This window comes from Mustela nigripes, chromosome 17 (assembly GCF_022355385.1).
Source record: "Mustela nigripes isolate SB6536 chromosome 17, MUSNIG.SB6536, whole genome shotgun sequence".
Lineage (NCBI taxonomy): Eukaryota > Metazoa > Chordata > Mammalia > Carnivora > Mustelidae > Mustela > Mustela nigripes.
Window position 1 is genome coordinate 55,930,032 of NC_081573.1, and position 11,745 is coordinate 55,941,776.

Consider the following 11,745-nt stretch of genomic DNA (forward strand, 5'->3'; position numbering starts at 1 on the left):
GTGGCGGCCTCAGATTGTGGCCGGACATCGTGCTGCTGGGGTGTCCCAGCAGCAGCTCAGGCGGCCCTCTTGGGTTGTGGAAAGGAGGCCTTCCCAGGTGGAAGAGATGGGGAGGCGAGAGGCCACGTCTTGTCAGGCCACCCCTGGGGGCTCTCGTGCCTGTCGTGCCCCCACTTCCAGGCCAGGCGCACAGTTCATGGTAACGTCCTGGGATCCCCAAGAAGCAAGTTGACGTGGTTGGAGCCTTTTCCCCAGGCTCCTCCTCCAGCAGCTGGTGTTCTTAATCCTAGACTTGTGCCGCCCGCGTTCAGAGCCTCCTCCTCAAATCCCAGTCCTAGCACTGTCCACTTAGCCCGCTTAGCTGTTGTCGCTCCAAGCTGATTTGCTTGGCTGACTTACAAGTTACAGTTAGATTCTCATTAAAGTGACGTACAGCCCTTAGGAACACATGGTGTGTGGAGTCCAAATTCACTTTGGGGGCAGCAGCGCCCCACAAGCAAGACCCCAGCCAAAGACAGAATAAGGCCCTATCGTGGAACAATTTGTTGAGCTCTGGGTTGTGATACTGTGATCCAGGTCAAGGCCGACCTGTCCGGTAGACCCCTGGCCTCTGTAACTCGTGCTGGTCCTTCACCCCTGGCGGGGTCAGCGGCTCTGTAAGTCAGACTGAGTGCCTTCTCGAGAATAAGGCCCTCTGATCTGAGAATGCCTCTTCCCGGGAGTCCGGAACAGAACAGCAGGCAGAAGAGCATCCCTGTTGGTGCTCGCTTCCATGTCCCTGAACACAGCCCGTGTGTTCAGGGGGGAAGACACTCCCTTAGGTATCATGGATGGGTTTCTCCGGAATCCTGAGGTTGCTGTTGGAAATAGTCGCGGAGGCCAAAATCTATGGGAAATGACTGAGGTATTGAAAACGTGGAGCGATCCCAAGTGTCTCTCAAGAGTGGTAGAGATGCGTCCGTCCAGCGGGGCCCTGGGCATCTCGGTCCGTGTGCAGTGTCCGGCAGCTCTCCCTTCGCTCAGGGCTGCTGCGCTGGGTGGGAATCCGGACTTCTTGGCGCAGCCGTCTGGTAGCCAGCAAAGGGCTCCTCTGTTCCCCTCCGTGTGCGCCTGTCATTTTGTTCGGAAGATAAGCTCTGGCTGGCTTTGGAAGAGGTGGCGAGTGTAACCCCGCTCCACCTACCTTCTCCGATCGGATGGGTTTGAGACCGAGGTGGTGCTTCCCTGTTCTCTCCCCTCGGATCGGCACACCGAGCTGCAGACAGGAGAGGGGACGTCAGCCCAGAAGCAAGAGTTCTCATTTGGCCCCTGGAGTGAATAATTGGCCCCTGGATAGGGAACAAGATCATTCTAGCAAAAGTGACATTTTCTAGGGTCCCAAGGGAATTGCTGCCCACGTGTTAACCTGCTCTTGAGGTTTTGAACTTGGGGTTCAGCATTTTATGCTGTAGTGTTTACCGTTCTTGTGAGTTTCATAGACTCTTTCCCTCTGGTGTTAGGTCGTTTACACTTAGAACTGGGACCATTAACCTTGGTGTTGGGGGTACAGGTTTAGGGATTTCCCCTCATTGGCATAGGATTTGTCTTCATCGGCATCTCTTAAACCCGTGTGAATGCCGGGGGACTGCTGGAAGTGTGTTATGGGGAGGCTTTTCTTTGATGTGTGAATGATTACTAACAGGACTTGGACGTCGTCTCACAGGGAGGAACGTAACGAAATTTATCTGGCTGGTATGTTTGCCCAGTAGCCGAGACAGTACCCGCAGTCCCGTGGGCCCCATTCAGAACGAAGAACGGCGGTCATCTCGTTGCCCCGTTGGTAACAGTGCACTTGGCCGAGTGGCTCATGGAAGCGCTCTGCCTTCATTTCTCCACGCCGTCAGCCGTCAGTCCCATCCTCCTGGGCTGATTCGTGGGCGCCGTGAGCCGGAACTCCATGATCAGCGTCTGTCTTTCACCATCTTCTGTCTTTCCCTTGGTGGAGATTTCGGTTTATTCCTCTCAGAGACGGCTTGCCCTTGACCAGGCCAACTGGTTAGGAAGCTAAGCTTGCAGTCAGAGTGGGGTGCTTTGGATTCAGCAGATAACCCTGTGGCTTTAGTAAGCACAGCAAACAAATGTGCATTGTCGGACGCATCGATCGTATGGTGTGTTTAGTCCCTCAGGACGGACGGGAGGGCCCAGGCTTTCCTGTTACTCCTCTGGCTCGTTGACTGTCCCCAGTGAAGATCGTGCCCATTTCACCAGTTCCCTGAAGGTCATTTAACGATGTGGCTTTTAAAAGAAGCTAGTGACCGGCAAGACCACCCCTTCACAAACACTCGGCCCCAGACGTCATGTTTTCCATTTAAACCCGGTCGAGTGCCTTGCTAGGCGGGCATGGCTTTCCTTCAGCAAGCCTTTTCTCTCGCTTCCTAGCGTATTTTGTTTTTTAAAGGTTGGTATTCATCTTCTGGACTAACCTGTCCCATCTTTAAATATCTTGCAGAAAAATGTATTTGCTTGAAAAATGACACTGACCGCAGAGCCTGGCTTCACTCTGTGGGCATGTCTGTTCTGCATTTTGAGGGATAAACGATGAACCAGCGCGCCAGGGCTCCGCACCCTGGCGCGGTCCTTCTCCCTCTTGTTTGTGCCCTGCCCCCACGGGAGGGACACGCCCTGGGGTCACTGTTGAGCCGGAGCCTGGGGGGGACCTTCCTCCAGAGGACTTGTTCCGCACGGTTCTCCCTGAGTTGCACACGCATTCTGTCTCTCACACTTGGTCGTGTCTCTTGCCATTCACCGACCGTGATTGAGGTCATTTGCTAAGCCCCGATTTGCCGCACACGAGAGCATTTTGTCCAGTGATCTTGCCTTGGAAATAAATGTCAAGCACTATTCACAGCCCCTGTGTGTGCATCAAAGGAGTATGCTCTGTCCTGCTGGCTTTTGTGTGGTGCTCTCTTCGGTCTGCAGGACTAGTGCCGAGGGATAGTGCCGAAGGTGTTCTCCTTTGTTTATAAACTCTACTTTCTCTGAGATTCCTGGGTAAGGGCCTGCCCGTTGTCTAGTTTATCACTTGCTGGAAAGGTTTCCTGTTTGTTTTCTAACAAGTGAAATATTAGGGTAGCTTTGTTTCTTTATGAAACCAACGACATGAAAGTGTGTGTTTGAAGAGTTCCCGGACGGGCTTAGGAACGCACCATGTTGCTCCCGGCACATTCGGGAACCAGAGAAACCTCAACACTGTGGTGTTTTAGTCTTGGCCTTTTTTTTTTTTTTTTTTTTTAAATACAAGGGTTTTTGTTTGTCGTTCTTTAGGGTGTTCACGCCCCCCGAAGGTGTCCTGCTGTCCCACCATCTGCATGGTTTTTCCAGTGTGGGGGATCGCCCAGGGATTCTGGGATTGGGTCTGGTGGACTGACCTTGGGTTTCTGCCTGTCCTTCAAAGAAAGCAAAGCTCTTCACGTATTTTCTGAGAATTTGGCGACTTTATGTGGTTTAAGAAGAAACTATTCCTCTGCTTAAAAAAAAAAACGATTGAAAGCCTCTTGTGCGAGATGTGGGTTCACTTACTCTGTCCTCACTCAGTCGCTGGGCCTCCGCAGCGTCGATCTGATCTGCGTGTCTGTCTGCGCAGGGAGCCCTCTGTTGACGACTGTCTAGGTAGCCCTGACCCTGCCCGGGCTTCCTTCCAGCAGCACCTCCCCGTCCCGTGCGCCCTGGAGATAAGCGGGAGCCCCCGCTTCCCAGCAGATCCCACCCTCACACCTGAGGCCCGCATGTGAGGCCTTGGAGCAGGTGATGAGGCGACAGGAAATGTGTTCCACTTTTGGGAAGGAGTCAGTGTCACGTTGTCACTTGGCAGTGAGCGACATGTGCTTTCTAGGACGCTGTCCCCTTCCCGGTGGCTTCAGATGCACCCTGCCAACCGGGTCACCCCTCCCATTATGAGAAGTACAGGCTCAGATGGAACCACGACCTGGGCTGCGGACGGGGACCCCTGGGTGCCCGGACTAGAGGGCTGCCACAGTGTCCTCTGGGGTTGCCCTTGGGTGCTCCTGCTGGCTGCGCCCTCAGTGCCTCTCTCCGGCTTCCCCGCCTGCCCTCCCGTCTCAGGCACACGCTTAGGGCTTGGATTCTCTGTTTTTAAGATGTGGCAGTTTAGGCTTGCTGGGGACCAGGCCTGCTCCTGAGCTCTTTGCGGGCGTTTGGCCCTCTGGTGCCCTCTTGAGGCCGTATCTCCTGGGGAGTTGGCCCCAGCAGGGCTGGCTTTGAACCTTGCCCTGGGCCCGGCTCCCGGCGCCGGCCCTGCGGCCTGCACTGCTTTCCTGAGCTCAGCCCTCCGGAGCGGACTGGAGCGGCAGAGGCCTGTGGATGTGGCCGCGGAATGGAAGGGAACGCGTGCACGAGCTCCCCGTGCTTGTGGCATTAAAACAAAAGCCGCAGAGTTAACGATAATAGAGACTGTTGCTGAGGCCGCACAGCCTGCTTTCCACACTCCTCCCCCGGCACTAACCTGTAGTGTGACTTTGGGGAGCTGGCCCAGGATCTGGTCTGAAATGGCCACGGGTAGCACTGTTGCATCAGGTTAATAGACGTGCTCTCCCAGCAAGGCCACAGACACTGGCGGCCCTCCTCCTGTCACCGCAGGGCTTGCGGCTGGGGCCTCGCTGCTCACAGCTCATGTCTGAACCTGTGTCCGGCTTTGACTCTGCTTCCTCGGTCCCTTCATTTGAATTCTGCCATCTCGTCCGTTCTGGGTGCTTCTGTTCAACCTGGACAGCTGGGCGGGGTCTCCTGCCCAGTCACGGCCCACCAGGGTGGAGAGAGGTTTGCGGCTGGCCACATTTCCAGTAGAAGAACGCCAGTGTGGGTGGGTGGTGGGCTCTCCCCATCACGGCTGGCCTCGGGGAGGTCACCCTCAGCGAGGTCACCCTCAGCGGCTCTGCAGGGGCGGTACCGTTCCCACTGCCTGTCTTCGGGTCCGAGTCCGAGTCAAGGGCCGGCTCTACACATGCCTTGTGTTTGTGTTTTTGTGTGTGTATTTTCTTTAAATGCCTACTCTTCTTTATAGCTTTAATGGGACTTAAAAAGGCAACAACTCAAAGTCACTAGAGCACCGGAAAAATAAACCAAAGACTAGTCCAACTGAAGACTTAAAGCGACTGAAGATTTGTTTTCAAATAAATAAAGATCTTCAACTCGGGGCTTACAACAAGAAGAAAGCATGCATTTCTTTCTATAAACACAGCACTTTACAACGTGCTTTTATTTCTGTTTTGGGACCAATTAAGGGCACAGAAGGGGTGGTCAGGCTGTGGGAAGGGACCGAGGGACGGCGTGGACCGTGGCTGCAGGTCGCAGTGCCGGGCTGTGGTGCTCGCCGTCCGCCGCTCCAGCGGCTTCCTTAACCCTCAGCCCCTAATCTCTGCAGGGACGAGCCTCATCGTGATTTCTCCTGGAAACAGACCTCACTCGAATTCTCAAAGTCTCAGTGTCTGAAGAACGGCTTGCGTTTTAGAAGTTGATTTTAAAAATCTGGAGGTGTCCTCCTTGGCCCGCAGGCATGCCCCTTGTTCACAAGCAAGTGGTTGCCTGATTTCTCGTGGAGCGTGGATTCGTCTCTGTTCCCAGTGCCCGAAAGAACCACGTTTCCTCTGACTCCTGAGTGTTCTCCGCCCACAACGAAACCTTTCTCAGTGTGTTGGTGTCCGTCCTCACGGTGACTGCATATAACAGGAATCAAAGGGAAAATAAAATTCACTGAAAAAAAAAAAATTAGATCCACGGGGTGGACGGCGCCTCTAGTCAGAGCCTCAGTGCTCTCTCCCTGGAGTGGTGACCCCAGCAGGACCTGCCTGTGGGGTCTGGCAGGCCCGTCGCCGGCCCACTCTTCCCCGGACTGGATGGGATTAAGGCCCGGCTCGGAGCTGGAGCTGCAGGCCGGCTCTCTCTGAGGGGACCTCCCAGCCCACGGAGCAGATGACCCACACTGGGTCTTTCAACACCCTGCTGCCCGGTGCAGACACCCCCGAGCAGGTTTGTGGCTGGTGGAGCAGGAATTGGGGGGGCCAGGCCCCCCTTTCACGGAAATGATGAGCTCTTCTAAGTGATGGTGCCAGAGAGCAATAAAATCGTGGGGTCGGGGGGGGAGCGTCAACCCCAGACGCCTCTGTGCTTTGTTGCGACGGCGGTGGTTTGGAAAATACCGAGAAGCAGAACCAAGCGGCTGCCGTGAGTCTGCGTGTTCATATGGTTCGTGTTTGCCTTGGAATACCCGAAAACCCAGCCCTTCAATTTCACTTGAGTCAAAGTGATACATTGACTGAAATGTCTTGTCCTACTTAAGTGGGGGCGACTGCCAGGCTGTGCTGGGGCTGGGGGGGGCTCCCATGCAGCAGAGCACACTGCCTGCAGACGTGCCGCTCCGTGGCCTCTTGCCTGTTCACACATCGATGGGAGCCTCTGGAGCTGCTCGTGCCCCCCCCCCCGCTCCCCCCGGGCCCTGGGTCTCTCATGCTCTGCACTCCGGGCCCGTGGGCCGCTCCTTCTCTGGGGCCGAGCCGTCCTGTGTATCGTAGGGGCTAGGCGGCATCTGGCCTCCACCCCCTCCCTCTGTGACACCCCACACGTCTCCCTACACAGCCCCAGTGACCCCCGGTCGAGGATGGCTGCTGGAGACAGTTCTGACCGTTTGGGACTCCCTGTGAGTGCTGTCCCAGAGAGCGCACGCTTCCCCCCCCCGCCTTTCACAGGGTGTGACTTCTCTGAAATGAGCCCCAAGGTGGTGGGCTCTGGTCGCTCCCCCCTCTTCACGGCCAAGGAGCATCCCCCGGTGGACGGACTGTGTGCATCGGTGCGCGTGTTGCTGCCCAAGACTCTGCAGAGGCTGCTGCTTGTCTTTGGCATGCGTGTGTGCTTGTGTCTCCGGGGTGAACACTCAGGAGGGGAGCGCGGGCCCCTGCGGTAGGCCCAGGCTGAGCCCTCGTGCACACCGCCGCGCTGTTTGTTTTCCGAAATAGTTGCGCCAGTTTCTGCTCCTCCCGGCCATGGGAGAGGATGCCAGTCATGACTGGCAATTGTGACTCTGGTCACAATTGTAAATGCACCACGGGCTCAACGCCACCCTTTGGATGGGCTCAAGAAAAAGACACCATGTGTTGAAATTCACAGTAGGAGGATTGACGCACCCCGGAATGTATCCGGAGGGGACCGGTTTAATCACGCCGTATCCACTCCCAAGTTATTCTGGAAGGGGTCAAGTCTCAGAGTTCAGAGCAGCAGAAACCCCTTTTCTTCCTGTTGACCGTTAACTGAAGGCGCGCTGAGTAGTCCGGTGCCAGGTAACCGGGGGACGCTGAGTCTTCATACACATCTTTCTGACTCTGCGGGGCCCCCCGTTGGGTCCCTCGTGGCGTGGCGTAGCTTGTCTCTCCTCGGCTTTGCTCCCGCCCCGCTGTCCCAGCCTCTGTGGGGTGGGCTGAGAGGTGGGCACTTGCTGTGCATGAAGCTCGCAAGAGTGACGAGGCCGCCTGCCTCGCCGTCCCGCTGCCCACCGGGGGAGCAGCCCCACCTGTCTCCCGTGCCTGCAGCTTTCCCAGAGGGGCCCACGCAGGTGCTCAGCTGCACCCTGCTTTTCCGAGCCACGCTCGCACCCTCAAGGCCAGTCCCCAGAGCCCAGGGCTAAACCCTGGAAGCAGATCCGCTCATCTGAAAGGATCGCCAGCCGTTGTCTTTGTAGGTTGCTTTGAAAAATCTACCTGTATGTGTATCCTCAGTTTTCTACAATGGATATTTTTTCACTTTCTAAGTTTATTTATTTATTTTTTAAGATTTTATTTATTTATTTGAGAGAGAGAGAGAGAGCATGGACATGAGCAGGGGAAGGTAGAGGGAGAGGAAGAAGCTGGCTTCCCGCTGAGCAAGGAGCCTGACATGGGACTCGATCCCAGAACCCTGGGATCATGACCTGAGCGGAAGTCAGATGCTTAACCGACTGAGCCACCCAGGTGCTCCTTCTTACTAAGTTTTTTTTTTTTTTTTTTTAAGATTTTGTTTATTTATTTAACAGAGAGATCACAAGTAAGCAGAGAGACAGGCAGAGAGAGCGGGGGCTGGGGGAAGCAGGCTCCCTGCTGAGCAGAGAGCCCGATGCGCGGCTCCATCCCAGGACCCTGAGACCATGACCTGAGCTGAAGGCAGAGGCTTAACCCACTGAGCCACCCAGGCGCCCCTTCTTTCTAAGTTTAAAATTCTTGGTTGAGTTTCCAGCCCAGAACGGCTGGAGCCACTCCTGTCCTCCTCTGCCTGAAGACCAAGGGTCCTGGTTCCCCAAGACCTACAGTTTGGTTTCGTTGCAACCCAAGCGGCTTATTTTGATTCCAGTAATTGGGGAGCACATCTGCCAAGTCTCCACCGTCTTGGAATTCAAGCCCTGGTTTGAGAAGGACCGTGGGATTCACTGTGTGTGTCCGAATTGCAAGTATCTAATTGCACGTTCCGAACACAGGCGGTGTGAGCCTCCCGGGCATCGTGTGCCCTTCCATGGGGACGAGCTCAGCACAAGCAAAGGCCAAAGTTTGGGATTAAATCCTCCTTCAATTCCTTACTCGTTTCTAGCCTCTGGGGGGAGTGTGCCTGGGAAACATATCTTTGGGGTTTCATCAAACTCTTGGAAAATAATCTGAAAAATTTTCCAAACCCTGGATGGTTCCAGCCTGAATCCCAACTGATACTTAGTAACTATGCCCGTGGAGACTTTGCCAGTCTGTTCTTAGTACCGTAGGAGGCATCTGTGCCACGGATTTGCTCTGGTGCAGGTGAGGTCTGGGGGTCACGCTGCCCTGGCCAGTCTCTCCACCTTCACGAACCTGCGTTCATCCCCTGCCAGATACTTGCCCCGAGTCCACTATTAACCAGAATCAGATCTCGGGTCAGTTTCATGTGTATTTATTCATTCTTCAAACCATTATTGAGCACCAACTCCACGCCCAGTTTGGTCTGTAGTTGCGGGGAGGTCAGATGAGAAAGGAGGAGAGAACTGGGGGCAACTTTGAGTTTTGATCATTTTGATGAGTTCACAGTAGGCGGCAGGACGCTGGGCCCCAGGGGGAGTGGGAGGGGCGCGGCGTGAGTGCTCAGGTCACAGGACAAGAGCTGGGGGTGGGAGAACCCAGGGGAAGGCGGACTGGGCAGGGTGAGCTCAGTCTTACTCTTTCTCCAGATTATTTTCTGTCATCTGAGTCCTCTGCTTTCTGCCTGTTTGAGCTTGCCTCTGTCTGGAAAAGGTGTGCTGGAATTCTGTTGGGAAATGTGTCAAGACCTGGAGATCAATTTGGGGAGAATTTGCAACTTAATTACATTGAGTCTTCCTGCCGTAGTCTGTACACACAGTAGCTCTCATTTTATTTGGGTCTTCTTCTGATTTCTTTCATTGGTGCTTTGATGAAAACTACAAGTCATGGACAAGTTTAGTTAGGTTTATACTACCTAAGATTTATGCTACCTAAGTATTTTGGGGGAGCAATTGTAAAGGGTATTATTTTTAGGATTTCTGCTATTAATGGTCTATTGCTAGTGTATGGAAATATGGTAGAATTTTGTATGTTGACCTTGTATCTTGTGACCTTGCTAATAAGCTCATTATTTCTATCATTTTTTTCATAGGTTAAAGTTACCTACATAGACAATGATGTATGCAAAAGGGGGTAGTTCTGTTTCCTCTTTTCTAGTCTGTACCCTAGTGATTTCTTGCAATATGTCACTCGTTCCAGTTAAATGTCAAAGGAATATGGTAAGAATATATATACTTGGTTTGTTTCCAATCTTAAGGGAGGTCATTTGGCCTTTCTCCATCGGTTCTAATGCTAGCTGAAGAGTTTTTGTAGATGCCCATTGTCAGATTAAGGAAGTTCCTTTCTCTCGCAGTATTCTGAGTGTTTTTATCATGAATGGTTATTAATTTTGTCATTTTGTTTTTTTGCACCAATGTTGATATGATCGTTTTTTTTTTCCTTAGTCTGTTCATATGATGGAGTATGCTGATTGATTAAATGCTTTTTAAAAAATGAAATTTAAATTCTTCACCAGCCATGCATTCCTGGGATAAACACCATTTGGTCATGGTCATATTTTTTATATGTTGCTGGATTCAATTTACTAATATCTGTTGGCGATTTTTGTGTCTACGTTCCTGGTCTGTGCACAGTTCTTGTACTGTCTTCATATGGTTTGGGTATCAGGATAATGCCAGTCTCCTAAGATGTATCAACAAGGACCCTTCCTCTGTTATTTTCTGCAAGATTCTCTGTAGGGTCGCCGTTGTTTCTTCTCGGAACATTTGGTAGAATTCACCAGTAAAACCATCTGGGCCTGAAGACTTCTTGTCTGGAAGGTGGTTTTTTAAATTTTTATTTTTTATTTTTCAACATGGGACGTGAGCTCATGACCCCGAGATCCAGACGGGAGCTGAGATCAAGGGTCGGCAAGCCTGACCGACTGAACCACCCCAGTGCCCCTGGAAGGTTTTTCATGACAAGTTAAATTTCTTCCATACATAGAGGACTCTTGGATGGTCTGTCATTCTGGTCATCTGTGGTTTTTCAGGAAACTTTCTCATTCGTCTGTGTTGTTGATTTTATACATGTAGGGGTGCTTAAAACTATTATTTCATTGGCCTTTTAGGGTCTGTGGGTCTGGTGATAGCTTCTTTTTATTCTGGATGTTGATTTTGTGTGTCTTCCCCTCTCTCTTCTCTCTCTCTCTTTGGGTCAGTCATGCTAGAGGTCTGTCAAATTTTATTGGTCTTTCTGACGTAGCCGTTTCTGGTTTCATTGCTTTCCTCCCTTTTTTTGTTTTCCATGTCATCGATTCTTGCCTTTCATCTTTATTATTTCCTTCTTTCGGCTTGCTAACAGAGTGTGACTCACCCAGGGAGCGAATGCACTTGGGTCAAGCACGCACAGCCGGGAATCTCTGGTTCTAATATGAATAGTAAACGCCATCACTCCTTAAACACGTATTTGCACCCCGACCCTTGTGCACTCCCCAGTTACACAACTGGTGGGTCAGGCTTCCTGTCCTCTCCTGCAGGCAAGAGGAGAGAGGCCCAGAGAAGGGCAGTGACTTTCCCCGGGGCACACAGCGAGGAAATGCTATGGCAGAGACTCAAACACAGTCCCTTTTCTATGGTGCCTCTTAGTCAGGATAAATTTAAAAAAAAAAAAAGAAAATTCCGAATTCTTCCAGGTAAACGCAGCAGTTACCTCCCCTCTGCTGAGGTACTTCCAGGATCTTCTCTCTCAGATGACTTTTTAATTTATGGGTGGGAAATGTTAGTAAAGAACAGGTAACCTTGGAAAGGTCAGACACGTACGGCATTCCGTTTTGATGAAGAACTCTGGGAAGCCGGAGACGTGTCCGTGTAGCGGGCTGCCGTTGCCCCACCAGAGTTGGCTCTTTCTCCAGGTGGAGCAAGTTTGCATCACTCACGCGGACTTTCTAACCTTCCCTTCCGCTGACCCGTCCCGGTCTCGGTCAGCGGCGCTGACTCAGAGAGGTCGGATTCGAAAGAGTTGGAACCCGAAATTTCCCCGATGCCGTCATTTTGATGAGCCTCGGGAACAGGTCATGGCGGGGGTTGGGGGGGCGCCCCGAGCCCTTACCGAGGCCGCAGGCGTGCACTTCGTCCGCTGCTCACACACTTGCCCGGCTGCCAGAGGCCGGTTTGGTTGCTGTTGGCAACCAGTTAGCAGACGTCTG